The following is a 19,292-nucleotide window of genomic DNA, read 5'->3' on the forward strand; positions in this document are numbered from 1 at the left end:
CTGTAATCCCAGCTACTCAGGAGGCTAAGGCAGGAGAATCTATTGAACTCAGAAGGCGGAGGTTGCAGTGAGCCGAGATCGCACCATTGCATTCCAGCCCGGGCAACAAGAGCAAAACTCCGTCTCAATATAAAAAAGAAAAAAAAAACACTTCTCATCCTTGAAAGGACTAATTGCTATCTGTAGGCAACAAGTAAAATTCCCCATTTGTGAATCAAAATATATGCTTTTATGTATTAACTATATTTTAGTTTACAAAGGTTTCAATGAATATGTATAGACAAGATAGTCAAACCATTCTGTAGGCATGAACTACCTTGTCAGTTTGTCACTGTTTTTCTTATTGGTAAAACATAACATGTATGTGCCAAAGAAATGGTGCATTTTGGCATAACAGGAACTAGTTTATCTTCAGTGCATTTTGTTTCCTCTCAAAATAGCATCACTAGCAGCTCTTATCCTTGACCTGATTTGGGCACTTGATAAGGCATTTGGGTCAATTAGATGTGAGTGAACAAATTCAATAAAAAGACAAATTCATAAAATTAACTTGGGAAAGAGCAAATAAAGCAGTTTTTTTTATTCAAGTGCTCTAAAAGGAAGATTTGGCTTTGAAATACATTTGAAAGTTAGATTTTTTTTTCTCCTCAGTAAAGACTATTTGCTATGTAAATTAAATCAATATAGATATTACTAAAAAGAGAATGGGAATTACAACCTCTAGTAGGAGATGTGCTTTTAAAAGTACATAAAAAGTACCAAAAAAAGAAAACCTGAAAAGCAAGTAGTTTGAATTTTATATTTAAGATAACACAAAATCACTCACATTAGAAACATGACTTTATGGAATGAGATTTTTCTGACAAATAGTAGACACCTTCTTTTCTTCTTCTTCTTCTCCCTTTTTTTTTGAGACAGGGTCTTACTCTGTTACCCAGGCTGGAGTGCAGTGGCACGATCTCAGCTCACTTCAGCCTCTGCCTTTTGGGCTCAAGCGGTCCTTCCACCTCAGCCTCTTCAGTAAGTGGGACTACAGGCACGAGCCACTATGCTTGGCTAATTTTTAAAATTTTTTTGTAGAGACAAAGTCTCGCTGTATTGCCCAGGCTAATGTCAAACTCCTGGGCTCAAACGATTCACTGGCCTTGGCCTCCCAAAGTGCTGGGATTACAGAGGTGAGTTACCACACTCCGCCCCTCTTCTTTTTTTTTTTGAGCCGGAGTTTCGCTCTTGTTACCCAGGCTGGAGTGCAATGGCGCCATCTCGGCTCACTGCAACCTCCGCTTCCTGGGTTCAGGCAATTCTCTTGCCTCAGCCTCCTGAGTAGCTGGGATTACAGGCACACACCACCATGCCCAGCTAATTTTTTGTATTTTTAGTAGAGACGGGGTTTCACCATGTTGACCAGGATGGTCTCGATCTGTTGACCTCGTGATCCACCCGCCTCGGCCTCCCAAAGTGCTGGGATTGCAGGCTTGAGCCACTGCGCCCGGCCCCCCTCTTCTTTTTTTAAAAAAAGTTTCCCCCCATATAGAAACATTAAGTGCCATTGAGTACATTTGAAAAACTTGTGAACCTTGACATTTGATGATGATGATGAGCATTCTAGAAAAATGCTCAAGCTTGCTGAACACATGGGCAAATATGATTCTTTCTAACAGAGCAACTTTACTTAAGAAGGATAATGTTCAGAAGTGAGTGAAAATAAAAGGTAGCTTTGGATTCTGAAATACTCTTAAAGATAACATAGCATTTATGACACACCTGTACAGATAGAAGACAGGTTCTTACAGTGAGAACATATTTGAGTAATAAAAAGGAAAGTAGTGACTTTTTTATTCACCGGTTAAAGTTATTGAAATTATTTTTAAATTCAGACAAAAGAAATCTGGTGTAAATTTTATTTTGTATTTTATTTATTTACTTTTGCAACCGAGTTTCACTCTATTGCACAGGCTGGAGTGCAGTGGCACCTTTTCAGCTCACTGAAACCTCTCTGCCTCCTGAGTTCAAGTGATTCTTGTGCCTCAGCCTCCCAAGTAGTGGGATTACAGACACTTGAGATTGACTTCATCAAGTCAATATGCAGTAATATTTGAATAATAAAAAGGAAAGGAGTGACTTAGCCATTCCCCTTTGTTGGGTGTTTAAATTATTTCACACTCATTATTAGCCATTCCCCTTTGTTGGATGTTTAAATTATTTCACACTCATTATTATTAATATAATATCTGAACATTGTTGTGCTTAAACCATGTTTATATTTTTTCCTTAGGATTAGTAACTGGAAGTATAATTAGTGAATAAGAAAAAATGAGGCTAGGTGCAGTGGCTCATGCCTATAATCCCAGCACTTTGGGAGACCAAGGTGGGAGGATGATCATGTGAGTGCAGGAGTTCAAGACCAGCCTCAACAACATAGTGAGACCCCATCTGTACAAAAAAATTAAGAAGTAGCCAGGCGTGATAGTGCATGCCTATAGGCCTAGCTACTCAGGAGGCGGAGGTGGGAGAATTGCTTGAACCCAGGAGTTTGAAGTTGCGGTGAGCTATGATCATACCACTGTACTCTAGGCTGGGTGATAGAGTGAGACCTTGTCTTTTTTTTTTTTTAGATGGAATCGCTCTGTTGCCCAGCCTGGAGTGCAGTGGTGTGATTTCAGCTCACTACAGTCTCTGCCTACTGGGTTGAAGCAATTCTCCTGTCTCAGCCTCCTGAGTAGCTGGGATTACAGGCATATACCACCATACTCAGCTGATTTTTGTATTTTTAGTAGAGACAGAGCTTCACCATGTTGGCCAGGCTGGTCTCGAACTCCTGACTTCAGGTGATGCACCCACCTCAGCCTCTCCACCATGTCCAGCTGACCTTGTCTCTTAAAAAAGAAAAAAAGAAAAAAAAAAAAAGAGAAGATTTAAGGCTTTTGACAAATATTTTCAAATTGCTTGCCAAAGAATATGCTATGGTCTGAATGTTTTTGTTCTCTTGCCAAATTCATATCTTGAAACCTAATCTCCAATGCAATAATATTAAGCAGTGGAGTTTTGGGGAGGTGATTAGGTCATGAGGACTCTGCCCTCGTGAATAGGATTGGTGCTCTTATGAAAGAGTCTTGAGGGAGCCTTTTTGTTCTTCCACTATGTGAGGACTCAGCAAGAAGGCACATCTGTGAAGCAACAAGCCATCACCAGACACTGAATCTATGGCTCTTTGATCTTGGACTTCCCAGCTTTTAGAACTATGAAAAATAAATTTCTTTGTATATTACCCCATGTAAGGTATTTAAAAGAATAATAGCCTGAATGGACTAAGACAAATATGCAGTAGTTTTCAAAAACACTTTGACCTATGTTATCTGATTTGATGGCATAACAAACTGCAGGGCAGTATTTTTAGGCTCACTTGCTAGATGAGAAAACTGAGGTACATGAAATGTGAATGTTGTATTAATCAGGCTTACTCACCTGTTGCTTAACAGAATTTGAACTAGACATTGTGTGAAATACAAAATGAATAAACTCAAAGTCGAGTTGAAGAGATATAGACACCATTAAGTATAAAACAAGGTGGCCTAAGAGAAGGCGTAGAAGAAGTAAGAAGGACAATGAATTAGTGCCCAGATTTCTCTGGGTGCTGAGATCTCTTTCAGCCAGGGCCATGTGAAAATACTCTGGGGTGGTGAATGAGGGTAAGGAGGCATGTGGGGGAGGGGGTGCATCTGAGCTGGGCTATACAAAGCTGAAAAGGATTTCCATAAGGCATGCATGTTACAGAGATAAGGGATGGAGTGGAGGGATATAGCAGGTTATTCCAGATAGTGTAAGCAAATGAATGTGGGGAGAATAAAAGAAATTATATATATATAATAAAATATAATATATTAAACATATATATAATAAAATATAATATATAAAACATATATATATATATTTGAGACGGACTCTTGCTCTGTCATCCAGGCTAGAGTGCAGTGGTGTGATCTTGGCTTACTGCAACCTCCACCTCCTGGGTTCAAGCAATTTTCCTGCCTTAGCCTCTGGAGTAGCTGGGATTACAGGTGCCTGCCACCACGCCTGGCTAATTTTTGTATTTTTTGTAGAGACAGGGTTTCATTATCTTGGCCAGCGTGGTCTTGAACTCCCGACCTTGTGATCCACTCACCTTGGCCTCCCAAAGTGCTGGGATTACAGGGGTGAGCCACTGTGCCTGGCCAAGAGGTAATATTTAAACAATAATTTTTAGTTAAACAACCACTTTTGTGTTTTAGAAATTACTTTCTTGGACTCTGGTAGAAGGATTTTGCTAAAAATATTGTTTCCTCTTACCCTGTTATTAGCTTTCAGTAAATTACAGTGTTCACTTATAATACTTTAAAAATAAACATCCCAGGATTGTTTTCATCCTTTTAATTAATTAACTCCTAAGCATGGTGCTAAAATACTGGGCTGGTTTTTTGTACTGCATGACCAAACTCCTATATTTTGAACCCACTTAAACACTTCTCTTGAGAGCCAGACATCCCTAGTAGTGTGTGCTCACAATAGCTAATGGCTTAGCAAGCACTGTCAGGCAGCCTCACATTTCAGCTGCTCATTTTGCTGAAGGCAGATAATTTATGCTACATCCCACAGCACAGACGAAGTACATGAAACCAGAGAGGAATGTTAATGAAAAACATTACAAATTCTTAAAGTGACAGGGCTTTTATAGTTAACCCTTTTAATCAGTTTTCAGTGTTACCAGATCATGTGAAAGTTTGAATGAAATGTAGAAAATGATAAATGAAAGAACTTTCTAAGAGTCAACAAATACAGTGTATTTGATTTAAAAATAGGACAGTGTTTGGCACATAGTAGGCATTCAGAAATGTTTTTTGAATGAATAAATGAGTGGGTGTATTTTTATTTTCTGATGTACTTAATATACATTTTATTTTGTTACTACTAAATTGTACTGAACTGGCAAACTCTTTAAATATGTGAAATGAATTGTAAGACTGATAAAGCTTAAAGCAAATGTAGTTTAATTTTCACTAGAATTTTTGGAGACATTTGCCTTATCACTTTTATGGCTATGACTTAATTATAAATATGATCAGAATATTAATCATAGCTCTCAGACAATTCAGATTTTTCAGTTACCTATAAATTTTCTGCTTAGTTTAGTCTTACAATAGTAAGAGCCAAACTGTAGGGTGGGCCAATCTAAAACGTTATGATACCCTGGGTAAATTAGTTCTTCCTAGGAAAGACTGATACATTTTCTTCAAAGAGAAAAAGTTACTTCTGGTGAGAGCAAGAACTAATTCTCAAAAAAACAGTGTATTTTTTTTTCTCTGTTCAAAAAGTTAGGCTTTAAATTTGATTAACAAGTAGCCCTCTGATTTATTTTTGTAATAAAAGAAACAATACCTACTAATTATTAAGTACTTTTCATTGGTAGTGACTGTACTAATGCCTGTACTGAGACAGGCATTATCTCATTTATTGTTATTCTTACTCCAACATTATGAGGTATATACTATTATTATCATACTCATTTTACAAATATGGAACAGAGGCATAAATCCAAGGGCACAGAGCTAGTAAGAGATGGAGCTGGAATCCAAACGGAGCTCTGACTCTAGTATTTAGTCACTGAGTATTTAGTCATAGTCTTTCTACATGTATGTTTAGCTTATCTAAAATAGTTCATAAAGTTTCGTTTGAAACTTATCTCACTTGCCAGTGAATGCTACTGGTTGAGGTACAGAAACGTTTTCACTTTCTTCCACTCTATCTTTCTGTTCTCTAAGCCTTAGGAACTAGGTAAGCTAATAAACTTGCCTTTTGAAGCAATACTGTAATCACCAACATTTATTGGCTGTTCACGTTGTGCCAGGAACTACCTAATTATTTTATAAACATTATCTTATTTATTATAACATTATTCTACTATTTATTTGCTCCTATTTTACAGATCAAAAAATTAAGCTTGGTCAAGTTAAGCAACTTTTCTACCAAAGTTAGGAAATGTTGTTACTAAAGTTAAGCAATTGAGCACTATTAAGCAACCCCAAATCACATAGGTTAAGTAAGTAAACAGTAGAGTTGGAATTGAACTCAGGTTGTTTGACTGACAGTTGGCTTACATAACCACCCTGTTCTACTACCTCTTTTTGTTTTGAGAGAGTCTCACTGTCGCATGGGCTGGAGTGCAGTGGCACAACCTTGGTTGGCTGCAACCTCCACCTCCCGGGTTCAAGCGATTCTCCTGCCTCAGTCTCCCGAGTAGCTGGGATTACAGGAGCCTGCCACCATGCCTGGATAATCTTTTTTGTATTTTTAGTAGAGACAGGGTTTCACTATGTTGGCTGGCTTTGAACTCCTGACTTCAGGTGATCTGCCTGCCTTGGCCTCCCAAAGTGCTACAATTATAGGCATGAGCCACTGCATCTGGCCTTCTACTATCTTCTTTTTGTTGTTGTTGTTGTTGAGATGGAGTCTCGCTCTGTTGCCCAGAGTGGAGTGCAGTGACACAATCTCGGCTCATAGCAACCTCTGCCTCCCAGGTTCAAGCAGTTCTCTGCCTCAGCCTCCTGAGTATCTGGGATTACAGGTGCCTGCCACCATAACTGGCTAATTTTTGTATTTTTTTTTTTTTTTTTTAGTAGAGACAGGGTTTCACCATCTTGTACTCCTGACCTCGTGATCCATCCTCCTTGGCCTCCCAAAGTGCTGGGATTACAGGTATGAACCACCACTCCCAGCCTCTATTGGCTTCTTAAATCAAGTAGTGAGTGGGCCTGTCTCTGAGCAGGTTCAGACACCACTTCCCCTCTGTTGTAGTGTGCCTGTCATTGGCATTCCTAGTCAACCAAGTGAGAAGCCTGCAAGACTCAGACTCCCATAGAACATTGCTCTGAGATCTATCAGCCCTCCGCATGTTGGAATGTTCTGTATAGATTTTTTTGTTTTCTCATGGCTAGAACATTGACAGCCTTCAAGATTCCTCTGAGGGAGGACAAACTTTTTTCTGATGTGTGAGCCACTCTGTGATTACAGACAGAGGGTGTGGATTGCATCTGTCTTGGGGCCGCTTCTCTTTCTCACTTACCAGCTGAAATGCCCCAAGCACTTGTCTGCTTATTTTTGTTCTTCCACTATTTCCCACAGTTTTTTTTTTTTTCTTAAGGTGAAGCACAGATCTTTCTGTTTCATGTTGCACCAGCTGTCTGGTTTGCTCCCTCTGTACCTGTTACCACCAACTGGAGCAAATGGGAAAGAATACATTTGTTAGAATGGGGCTGACCCATGAGGCCTATGTCTGTTAGCTCAGTGGGTACCCTCCACAGGGGAAACTGTGTGAGTTTCTGTAATCTTGCTGCTTTCCCTGGGAGGAGGTCTTTTAAGGTTTGAGTACCTAGAGATGTTTTTCTATCAGGGCTTCTTTTTTTTCCACCTAGGTTCCGTCTTGCATTCCACTGCTAAATCATATTAACACCAAAAAAACTAATACCCATGGTGGAACTTTACGGTTTACAACTGCTTTTTATATTCATTCTCTTATTTAACCCTTACAATTACCTGGTGGTAAGTATTATGCATACATTTAGGAATGAGAAAACTGACCTAGCTAGTGGTTGAGGTGGCTTGTTTTGGGAGGCTGAGGCAGAAGGATCACCTGAGCCCAGGAGTTTGAAAACAGCCTGGGTAATGTAGGAGATCCTATCTGTATAAAATAAAAAGAATTTGGCCAGGTACGGTGGCTCACCAATCCCAGCACTTTGGGAGCCTGAGGTGAGTGGACCACTTGAGGTCAGGAGTTCAAGACCAATCTGGCCAACATGGTGAAACCCCATCTCTACTAAAAATACAAAAAATTAGCCGGGAATGGTGGCAGACACCTGTAATCTCAGCTACTCAGGAGGCTGAAGCAGGAGAATTGCTTGAACCCAGGAGGTGGAGGTTGCAGTGAGCTGAAATTACGCCACTGTACTTCAGCCTGGGCAACAGAGCAAGACTCTATCTAAAAAAAAAAAAGAATTTAACAAAAAAAAGAAAACTGTCATAGCATAATTAAGTCATTTGTCCAACATCATGCAGCCTAGTATATTTTTGCTAGGGAATCCCTGTGTTCCTTTCTACTATCTGATACTGTAGTAGCTTTTTTTTTTTTAGATGGAGTCTTGCTCTGTCACCCAGGATCTCGGCTTACTGCAAAATCTCCACCTCCCGGGTTCAAGTGATCCTTCTGTGTCGCCTCCTGAATAGCTGGGATTACAGGCCTGCAGCACCATACCCAGCTATTTTTTGTATTTTTAGTAGAAGTAGGGTTTCACCACATTGGTCTCAAACCCCTGGACCTTGTGATCTGCCTGCCTGGGCCTCCCAAAGTTTTGGCATTACAGGCGTGAGCCACCACTCCTGGCCTATAGTAGCTTTTAAGTAGCATGATTATCAAGTTGAGTGAAACTCTTTATTTACCTACTTATTTATTTTTTAAAGACAGGGTTTCACCATGTTGGTCAGGCTGGTCTTGAACTCCCGACCTCAGGTGATCCACCCGCCTTGGCCTCCAAAGTGCTTGGATTACAGGCGTGAGCCACTACGCCTGAATCTCTTGATAGGTGTTTTATACCATGTAAACTCTGTAGCAGAGAGCATTTGGAATTTGGAGGTCAGCACAAGTGGCCAAGCTGTGGCAAGTGTTCAATAAATTGTTGTTGAAATGAGTTGGTCAGATATTGTTACTAACCTGAAATATGCAATTTAGCCTCAGGCAATCCTTTTAATCTCATTTGCCTTGTGTTCTTCAGCTGCCTGAGGGTCTCAAAGGGTTTTTGCTGCAAGGATCAAATGAGATAGCCTATAGCTTTAGAGTGATATAGAAATGTAAGGAATTATCTTTATGCCAATGTTTTAAATTCTGAATTTTTCTGGCAAATACCACACTTTCTATTTCCTTTATGAATATTTTTCTTTGAGATGGTCTTGTCTCAAAAATTGTGTGGGAGTATTTTAGTGACTGATTGTATCCCTCTTTAACAAAGAAAGGTAGAAGGAAAGTGGAGAAAAAAAAGAACAAGGGTTAATGGGAAGTGGGAAGGGTAAGTTTTAGGCCTTGGAGGCTGTACTTTAAAGAAAGACAAACAGCAAAACAGTTGAAGAGCAAGTAAAAGAGCAAACATTTGCAGAGGTATTACTGAGAGCAAGGTGCTGTTCTGCATGTTTTGGTGTATTAACTTAATTAATCCTCACAGTGACCTTATGAGGTAGATATTCTTCTTACCTCCTACTGTATAGGTGAAGAAACAAGGCACCATGTGGTTAAATAATATGCACAGGTCATACAGCACCTAAGTGGTAGAGCTTGAATTGAGGCTAGTCAGCATTGCTCTAGGGCTCCAGTGCTTCCCTATTCACCATGCTGCCTTTGTAATCCAGGATGTTAGAGAAGCAGAACGTGGGATATCTTTTAGAAAACTGAAGAACATGCTTAAGGAGAGAGGCTTTGGTCCTGCTGTAATGTTATTTGTCTTCAAAATACTTTTTGCTCACTGTTAAAACATAGATGAAAACAGCAAAACCATAGGATTGGTAGATAGTATTAGGGTCTTGTAGCCTGTCCTTCAATCAGAACCAATCGTAGCTGCTTTTACCGGTGATTTTCTAAATTTTATTTTTCAGTTTCCTGATAATTTATTCTTTCCCTCAAACTATAGTGACAATAGCCTGAGTAAGAATGAGACTTTCTTACATACTACAGTTCTTCTTTCTTTTAGCCTCCTTGCACTGAATAAAGCTATTATTTCTTTCTTTTTAAATTGAAAATTTTGACTAGGCAATATAGTTCAAAAATAAAAAGGATAAGAAGGCATATCATAAAAATTCTCCTTTCCACTCCTGTCTTTCATCATGCTTAGTTCCCAAACAATCCAACCCCAATAATCAGTTTTCTTCATTTATAATCTATTTTTTTCAGAGTTTCTTTATGAGTATAGAAGCAATTATGTTTTTTTTTATTGACACAAAAGATAATACTATTCTGATTCTTACTTTTTTAACTTATTGTATCTTGGAAATCTTTCCATATTATTACTTAGATAGCATTTTCACTTTTTCCTTTTTTTCTTATTTTTTACAAGGTATAGTAATTCATTTTGTGGAGTATGCATTATTGGACTAGTCCTTTACTGATGGACATTGGAGTTTTTTAGTCTTTTCAAAGCTACCCTTTAAAATGCTTCAGTGAAAGGGGCAGGAAAGGTAAAACTAAGACAAGCAGCATTATCTAGAAAATCTCCAGATATGAAGTTGTGATCTAGGAGGCAGGAATGAAAAAGTTCTGGCTCTGTCTTGTGATGGAGCACATCTGCAGTGCCAGAGGCTTGCATTTTGACTACACCTGTTCTAGTTGGAGAAAGAAGGAAAACAACTAGTATGGTGAAACCTCAACACACCTGAGCTTATTTTACTGCAAAGTCTCGGGGCGAGGACAGATTGACAGCTGGTGTATGAGCTGCCCAAAGGTAAACTCTTGTAATAAAGAAATTGATGGCATGATAAATAGAGGTGAGACAAGGGCTATTATCCACAGGTAAAGTTCTTTCAACAGACTGCTACCAATTCTCATATATAACTTGCAGTAGAAAAAAATTAGATCAATAGCTCTATCTATTCTTAAACCTTTAAGTAAGCTCTGTCACCTTATCAAAGAGCAAAAGAGAAGATTTGTCTTTATACCTTGGACACATGTCAGATGAAAAACCTCAACCAAGGGTAAAGTGTTTAAAAAAAGAAATGAAATATCTTAAACATATGGTATTTAGTACTTTATTAAATCCTTGTTTTGATGGCAGGATCAAGGAACAGTTTAATCTTAGGCTTTCTAAGGTTTATAATCACATATGTGGGATGTTATGTCATTTTTGATATGGATTCATGGCTTTACACTGTTGATAAATAATAAATAGCTTGTAAGCTATTACAGATCACCACTGTACTTTAAAAAATGGAATATAGCTGAAAAATGCAAATATATGATTTACATCAGTGTTACACAAATGTGACTTTAGGGATTGACGGTGAAATATAAGGTTTTTTTTTTGTTTGTTTTATTTTTTGAGATGAGTAGAGTCTCACTCTTTTGCCAAGGCTGGAGTGCAGTGGCATCATCATGGCTCACTATAGCCTCTACTTTCCTGGCTCTAGTGATCCTCCATCTCAGCCTCCCAAATAGCTAGGACCATAGTTACTTGCCACCAGACCTAGCTAATTTTTTGTTTTTTGTAGAAATGGGGTCTCCTTATGTTGCCCAGGCTAGTCTTGAGCTCCTGGGCTTAAGCGATCCTCCCACCTGGGCCTCTCAAAGTGCTGGGATTACAGATGAAAGCCTCCATGCTCAGTATTTTAAAATGTTAATGTTGTAAAGGATTTTCTGATCTGCTGGTTAAGAAAGAAAACTTAAGACTACTTTTGATATTCAGCTATAAACTCAAGATTGTTTTGGAGGGACTGGTTCTTTATTTCAAAATTCTGTATCGAAACAGTTGCACTATTGATTTCTCTTTCTCCCAATCACCCCAAAGAGACCATATCAAAGGAGAGTATGTTTTAAGTCAATAAGCTGCAGGATGTACACCTAAAAGACCTCATAGAAACCTTACCAGAAAATGGGAACTGGGTAGGGAAAGAAACTTTAAAAGATCAGCAAACTGCCAACCCATGGACTGCAGAGGTCGTCACAGCCAGATGGGGGTGGCCAGGGTGCCACAAACCCAAAGAAGCAAAGGTTCAAAATAATACAAAATTTTTAAAAAGTTGTATACATAAGGTATTCAAGATTTCTTTAGCACTGACTGATACAAAGCACAATGAGATGGCACTTTTAGAGAGAGCAGCTTCAAACCCAGAAAAGGGTAATGAGATGAGTTTCATACGGCTAAATTAGTGGCAAAAACATGATATTTTTTTCTTTCAGGGAGGTAGGAAAGCAATTAAGTGGTCACCTCAACATAAGGGGCACATGATCTGTTCTGTAAGCAGTTGGGAGGACAAAAATTTTGTCTCAGAGGCTTACCATCTTAATTTGGTCACTTCTAATGAAAAAAATAGAAATAAATAAATTTATTTATTTATTTATTGAGATGGAATCTCGCTCTGTCGCCTAGGTTGGAGTGCAGTGGCATGATCTCATCTCACTGCAACCTCTGCCTCCTGGGTTCAAATGATTCTCTTGCCTCAGCCTCCTGAGTAGCTGGGATTAGAGGCCCGCACCACCACACCCAACTAATTTTTGCATTTTAGTAGAGACGGTGTTTCACCATGTTGGTCATGCTGGTCTGGACTGACCTCCTGATCCACATGCCTCAGCCTCCCAAAGTAATGGGATTATAGACCTCTGCACTTGGTCGTCCAAATATATCTTTTTTATTTTATTTTTTTATTGCATTTTAGGTTTTGGGGTACATGTGAAGAACATGCAAGATAGTTGCATAGGTACACACGTGGCAGTGTGATTTGCTGCCTTCCTCCCCTTCATCTATATCTGGCATTTCTCCCCATGCTATCTCTCCTCAACTCCCCACCCCACACTGTCCCTCCCCTCTTCCCCCCAACAGATCCCAGTGTGTAGTGCTCCCCTCCCTGTGTCCATGTGTTCTCATTGTTCAACACATAGGGGCCACCTATGATTGAGAACATGCAGCATTTCATTTTCTGTTCTTGTGTCAGTTTGCTGAGAATGATGGTCTCCAGATTCATCCATGTCCCTACAAAGGACACGAACTTATCGTTTTTGATGGCTGCTTAATATTCCATGGTGTATATGTGCCACATTTTCCCTGTCCAGTCCCAAATATATCTTAAAGCTAAAAACATGAACAACACATTTTTGTTGTTGTTATTGTTTAGCTAACTCCTCCTGGAATCACCTTTCTGATTTGGCTGGTACTTTGTACAGTGTGGGTCACGATGGCCAGGGGGAGACCTATGTTAATTCTAGCTAAATAATTGTAAGCTTGCTTGGCTCATAGTACACTGAAGTTTAAACACCAAACTAAACTATATTATTGGTGCAGTTAATTAGAAATCAAGTGGCAACAGGAGGCCTAGGGTAAAGACCATCCAAGAGCATAGTAATACCGGGGAACACCTCCGGGTGGTTGCAGAGCGGGAATAGTGCTCTGGTCTCACGACTGCCTTCTCAACGTGGAGACTGTATCAGGGCCTCGTAAAGAGGGCTTATGCAAAGATCTCTGAGAAGGGAGGTGACCTTTGCTCACAAGATCCGGGAGGGTCTTTGCAGATGGGAGCTGACAAGGAGGAGAAAAACCCTGCAGGGCAGAAATCATGGACTACCTCAGGTTCTGCCTGGGTTCTCTTGGAATATGGAGTGATTTCAATTGCTCTATGTACTCAATGCTCAGGAGATAAAAGCCCCTTGATGCATGGGTGTGGCTCCTCATCACCTATACATCTGATGCAGCTGCACCCTGATAACAATCGGTGATAAACTCAGAGTACTAGTTTAGCATGAATTACAAGGATCTCAAGTGCTGTTAAATGTTCAGAGCACTAGTTTAGCATGTCTTAGAAGGATCTCAAGTGCTCTCTGCACTCCTTCACCCTCTCGTTCCACACCCATAAGATCATTGAGATTATGCACATAATAAAAGTGTTTGGAGCCCAGAGCTCGCATTGGTCCCCTTGACCCATGCTGTAAATTCTACTCTTTTGTCTCTGTCTTTATTTCCTTTTCTCAATCCCTCGTCACCGCCAGGACTACGGGCACCCACATAATGGGATTGGGCTGGTTCCCAACATACAGAGCAACGAGATTTCTCACAGTGGAATCTCCCTGGGCTCTGTTTGGCTCTCAGTAAGACAGGCCTATACCTTTTCTTCTTGTTTATGAAGAGGGCAATATGCATAAAGCTGAAAAGCTACCTTCTGAAAGTGAGAAGGGGCTTAGATTGCTGCTTCAGAACCGTGGAATTATTTGGAATGTTTTGCAAACGGTTGCTACAAAACAACAAAAAAGGTAATTACAAAATGTGTACATCACAACATGCTTTTAAAGACATGCATCGTGCTCACATTCCCTTAAATGTTGTTCCCAAAGGTCCTCAGCCTCTAGCTCAGCTGGAATCTCCAGGAAGAGGCAGAGACAGTTTGGCAAAAAAGAAAGAGGGGAGGAGGGGGCCATGAAAGTAGAAAGCAGCACTGCAGTTAAAGATGAGCCCTCAGTTAAATGTCACCTTCGGGCAGGCTGGCCTCAGGTGGAGTCAGGGACAAAGGCAGTAGCAGCAGTGGGATAGGACTGGGGCATTCTACACTTCATTCAAGTCAAGCAGAGTCTGGTCCAGCATCCTTTGTGTACAGAGGTTCTCCTCTTTGGTGCATTTCAGTTTGTCTTCCAAGTCATCAATTGTCTTTTCCAGCATGGCTACCTATCTCTCAGTAAACTCAGCACAGGTCTTCATTTCCTTGAGTTTATCAGTAAGAATCTTGATCTCTTTCTCATATTTCTCTTCTTTTGGGAAGTACTTTTCTTCAGCAGCACTCAGACACTTCAGATTCTGGTCCGTCAGTCTGATCTGCTCATCTATTTTTTGGCAACGGGACTCTGCCAGCTCTGCTAGTTCCTCTGTGCATTCCAGGTCTCCTTCAGTGATCACCAACTCACGAACCCCTTCTTCATACTTCCTATCTGCCTCTTCTGCAGTGTGCTTAGCTTCTTTGAGTTGGATTTCCAGGAGTTCCATCTTTTCTTTATCTTTTAAGGCCTGGTTTCCAATAACCTTCATACCTCTTTCTCTCTCATCAGCAGCTTTTTCTGCTTCTTCCAGCTTTTGCAGGGCAGTGGCCAGGCACTACTGAGTGTGATTTAGCTCCTCTTCAACTTGCTGGGTCCTATAGTTCAAGGAGGCCACCTCAGCCTCAGCCTGGTCCAGGCCCATCTTTTTTCCTCAGCTTCTTGCTGGAGATGCTTAGCTCTCTCTTCTGCATCATCTGCCTGCTGCTGCTGCAGAACCTGGATCTTACACTTCACCGCCTCAGTGGTGGTGATTCCAGCCATGGTGCCCACCCAGCTGGCTACTACTCGCATTCTGGTTCCTGCCTCTTCTGCTTGGTGTTGCAGCTGCTTCTCCTTTCTTTTCTTCTTCTTCTTCTTTTTTTTTTTTTTTTTTTTAAGTTTTGTTCCCTTTTGTTTTTAAAGCAACAGACGAAAGGAGATAAAAATGTCAAGGAAATATTGACTTGAACTTTATAAATATTGGTTTTTAGTGGGGATGATAAAGCAGATAAAAGAAAGGAGCTGAAGTATGACTGAAGCAATCAGATTTCTCCAAGCTTGATTTTCAAATGGTGCATTTTATGGATATAATTATAAATGGCAAGATTCTTTAGCATTTGGAGTTAATTAAATTGTGAGGAGCTTATCAGGGCACATTTTGTGTTCTTCATTACTTTGGGAAAATTTTCTGAGGTTCATTGAGAAAAATATTTTTAAACTCTGAAATCCAAGTAACTCTGGAGGAAAAGCAAATTAAGCAATTTGTTCTTTCCTCTTTGAGGTTTGATAAGGTATAAAAATTTATTTAACAAAACAACTTATTTTTCCTTAAACAATTTAGATCAATAACCCTGAAAAAGTTTTTTAAAAGAAATTCAGTGTGATAACTTTATGCTTTCCATAAAGACATATTTTTTTGAATATTTAAAGTGACAGTTTCAGAACATAACTGAATAGCTTGCTTGTTCTTGAACCAAGAGTTTGAATCTATGATGAACTAAATTATGTCTTCCCAAGTAGTTCACTTAGACAGACTTGTTACCCTCTTTCACAAGTCCAGTTTTTCTGAGACTGGACCAGTTACATTAGGATCACTTTGGGTTTTTAGGTGTGATTATTGTATTGTGATAATCCCAAAAAATTGCATTCTTTTTAGAGATACAAACTGAAATACTAATGGATAAAATGTCAAGATATCTGGGATTATTTTAAAAATAAATTACGATGAAGGGTAGGTGAGTGGCAATGTAGGTGAAACAAGAATGGCCATGTGTTTGTTTATGGAAGGTGGGTGAGGAGTATGTGGGTAATGTTATAGTATTCTCTCCAATTAAGTTTAAAATTTCTATTGCAGATAATTAAAAGAATCACTGTGGTCTTGTTAAAAAGTCAGAGTCTCAAGGATGAGAGATAGAAAATGGCATTTTTTTTTGAGACGGAGTTTCGCTCTTGTGACCCAGGCTGGAGTGCAATGGCGCGATCTCGGCTCACCGCAACCTCCGCCTCCTGGGTTCAGGCAATTCTCCTGCCTCAGCCTCCCGAGTAGCTGGGATTACAGGCACGTGCCACCATGCCCAGCTAATTTTTTGTATCTTTAGTAGAGACGGGGTCTCACCATGTTGACCAAGATGGTCTCGATCTCTTGACCTCATGATCCACCCACCTCAGCCTCCCAAAGTGCTGGGATTACAGGCGTGAGCCACCGCGCCCGTCCAGAAAATGGCATTTTAAATAGTCCACTTGTGCTCACTGAAGTTTGAGGATCACTGGTAAAAAGTTACCTTGTGTACCTTACTCATCGTATTCATGTCATTCACGTATATATTTCTTGGTTTTCATCATTCACCCTATTTGCAGAATGCAATAGCAAATTAAAGCAATTATACTGAATTTGGATAATTCAAACTTAAAAATTTTGTTTCAAAGGGTTCAGAAAGTGAAGCCAAATAAAATCTTAAAAAACCTCAATTTCTAACTGAAATATTCAGATAAATAACATTGGCTTTTTTCTCACTTTCAGCTGGGAATGGATTACTTTTGTAAATGTCTTAAATTTCTTCTCTTACCAGGGCATCAGCATCCTATTCCAGGCATCTACTTGCTTTCAACACTAGTTTCTTGTTCTTTCTCAGATGTATCATATTACTAGGCACCTCTGAGACTTTACCTATGAGATTCCCTTAATTGAAACATTCATCAACCCCCTTTTTACCTGGTTAATTTCTGTACCTTCACCCCACCACTAACACCTCTCACTTATTCAGGGAGGCCATTATTTTATTTGTAAGGTTGGATTGCCTTCTATTCTTTCGTGGTCCCATAATACACTATAATACGATAGTGCTATAATGCTGAACATGTCATACAGCACTTTATACTTTGTCATAAGACTATTTTTCTACCCTCTTCTCTCTCTTTATCTAGATTATAAAGTCAGTTGGTTAAAGATTGTGTTTTTTTTAATTGCATCTTAGGTTTTGGGGTACATGTACAGAACATGCAAGATAGTTGCATAGGTACACACATGGCAGTGTGTTTTGCTGCCTTCCTCCCCTTCACCCACATTTGGCATTTCTCCTCAGGCTATCCCTCCCTAGCTCCCCCCCATCGCTGTCCCTCCCCTATTCCCCCAATAGACTCCAGTGTGTAGTACTCCCTTCCCTGTGTCTATGTGTTCTCATTTTTCATCACCTGCCTATGAGTGAGAATATGCAGTATTTCATTTTCTGTTCTGTGTCAGTTTGCTGAGAATGATGTTCTCCAGATTCATCCATGTCCCTACAAAGGACACGAACTCATCATTTTTGATTGCTGCATAATATTCCATGGTGTATATGTGCCATATTTTCCCAGTCCAGTCTATCATCGATGAGCATTTGGGTTGGTTCCAGGTCTTTGCTATTGTAAACAGCGCTGCAGTGAACATTCGTGTGCATGTGTCCTTATAGTAGAACGATTTATAGTCCTTTGGACATATACCCAGTAATGGGATTGCTGGGTCAAATGGAATTTCTATTTCTAAGGCCTTGAGGAGTCGCCACACTGTCTTCCACAATGGTTGAACTAATTTACACTCCCACCAACAGTGTAAAAGTGTTCCTATTTCTCCGCATCCTCTCCAGCATCTGTTGTCTCCAGATTTTTTAATGATCGTTAATGATCGCTATTCTAACTGGCGTGAGATGGTGTCTCAATGTGGTTTTGATTTGCATGTCTCTAATGACCAGTGATGATGAGCATTTTTTCATATGTTTGTTGGCCTCATGTATGTCTTCTTTTGTAAAGTGTCTGTTCATATCCTTTGCCCATTTTTGAATGGGCTTGTTTGTTTTTTTCCTGTAAATCTGTTTGAGTTCTTTGTAAATTCTGGATATCGGCCCTTTGTCAGATGGGTAAACTGCAAACATTTTTTCCCATTCTGTTGGTTGCCGATTTGCTCTAGTGACTGTTTCTTTTGCCGTGCAGAAGCTGTGGAGTTTGATTAGGTCCCATTTGCCTATTTTGGCTTTTGTTGCCAATGCTTTTGGTGTTTTGTTCATGAAGTCCTTGCCTACTCCTATGTCCTGAATGGTTTTGCCTAGATTTTCTTCCAGGGTTTTTATGGTGCCAGGTCTTATGTTTAAGTCTTTTCCATCTGAGTTAATTTTAGTGAAAGGTGTCAGGAAGGGGTCCAGTTTCTGCTTTCTGCACATGGCTAGCCAGTTTTCCCAACACCATTTATTAAACAGGGAATCCTTCCCCCATTGCTTGTTTTTGTCAGGTTTATCAAAGATTGTATAGTTGTAGATATGTTGTGTTGCCTCCGATGCCTCGGTTCTGTTCCATTGGTTCATATCTCTGTTTTGGTACCAGTACCATGCTGTTTTGATTACTGTGGCCTTGTAGTATAGTTTGAAGTCCGGTAGTGTGATGCCTCCCGCTGTGTTCTTTTTGCTTAGAATTGACTTGGCTATGTGGGCTCTCTTTTGGTTCCATATGAAGTTCATGGTGGTTTTTTCTAGTTCTGTGAAGAAAGTCAATGGTGGCTTGATGGGGATAGCGTTGATTCTGAGAAGAATGTATATTCTGTGGATTTGGGGTGGAGAGGCACTACACATAGAAAGGAACAACCAGTACCAGCCATTCCAAAAACATACCAAATGCTAAAGAGCATCAACAAAATGAAGAATCTGCATCAACTAACGGGCAAAACAGCCAGCTAGCATCAAAATGGCAGTATCAAATTCACACATAATAATATTTACCCTAAATGTAAATGGGCTAAATGCACCAATCAAAAGACACAGACTGGCAAATTGGATAAAAAAACAAAACCCATCGGTGTGCTGTATCCAGGAAACCCATCTCACATGCAAGGATACACAAAGGCTCAAAATAAAGGGATGGAGGAAGATTTACCAAGCAAATGGAGAGCAAAAAAAAGCAGGAGTTGCAATTCTCATCTCTGATAAGATAGACTTTAAAGCAACAAAGATCAAAAGAGACAAAGAAGGTCATTACATAATGGTAAAAG

The 19,292-nt window shown here is 39.8% G+C and overlaps 1 protein-coding gene and 1 pseudogene across 3 annotated transcripts in view; one reads left to right on the plus strand and one right to left on the minus strand.

Annotated features, from left to right (window-relative positions):
- SKAP2 (src kinase associated phosphoprotein 2) overlaps positions 1 to 19,292 on the plus strand; it is a 432,987-nt gene that overhangs the window by 52,625 nt on the left and 361,070 nt on the right. The gene's annotated exons all lie outside the window — the stretch shown is intronic.
- On the minus strand, positions 14,250 to 15,132 carry LOC100399822 (uncharacterized; annotated as a pseudogene).

This window comes from Callithrix jacchus, chromosome 11 (assembly GCF_049354715.1).
Source record: "Callithrix jacchus isolate 240 chromosome 11, calJac240_pri, whole genome shotgun sequence".
Lineage (NCBI taxonomy): Eukaryota > Metazoa > Chordata > Mammalia > Primates > Cebidae > Callithrix > Callithrix jacchus.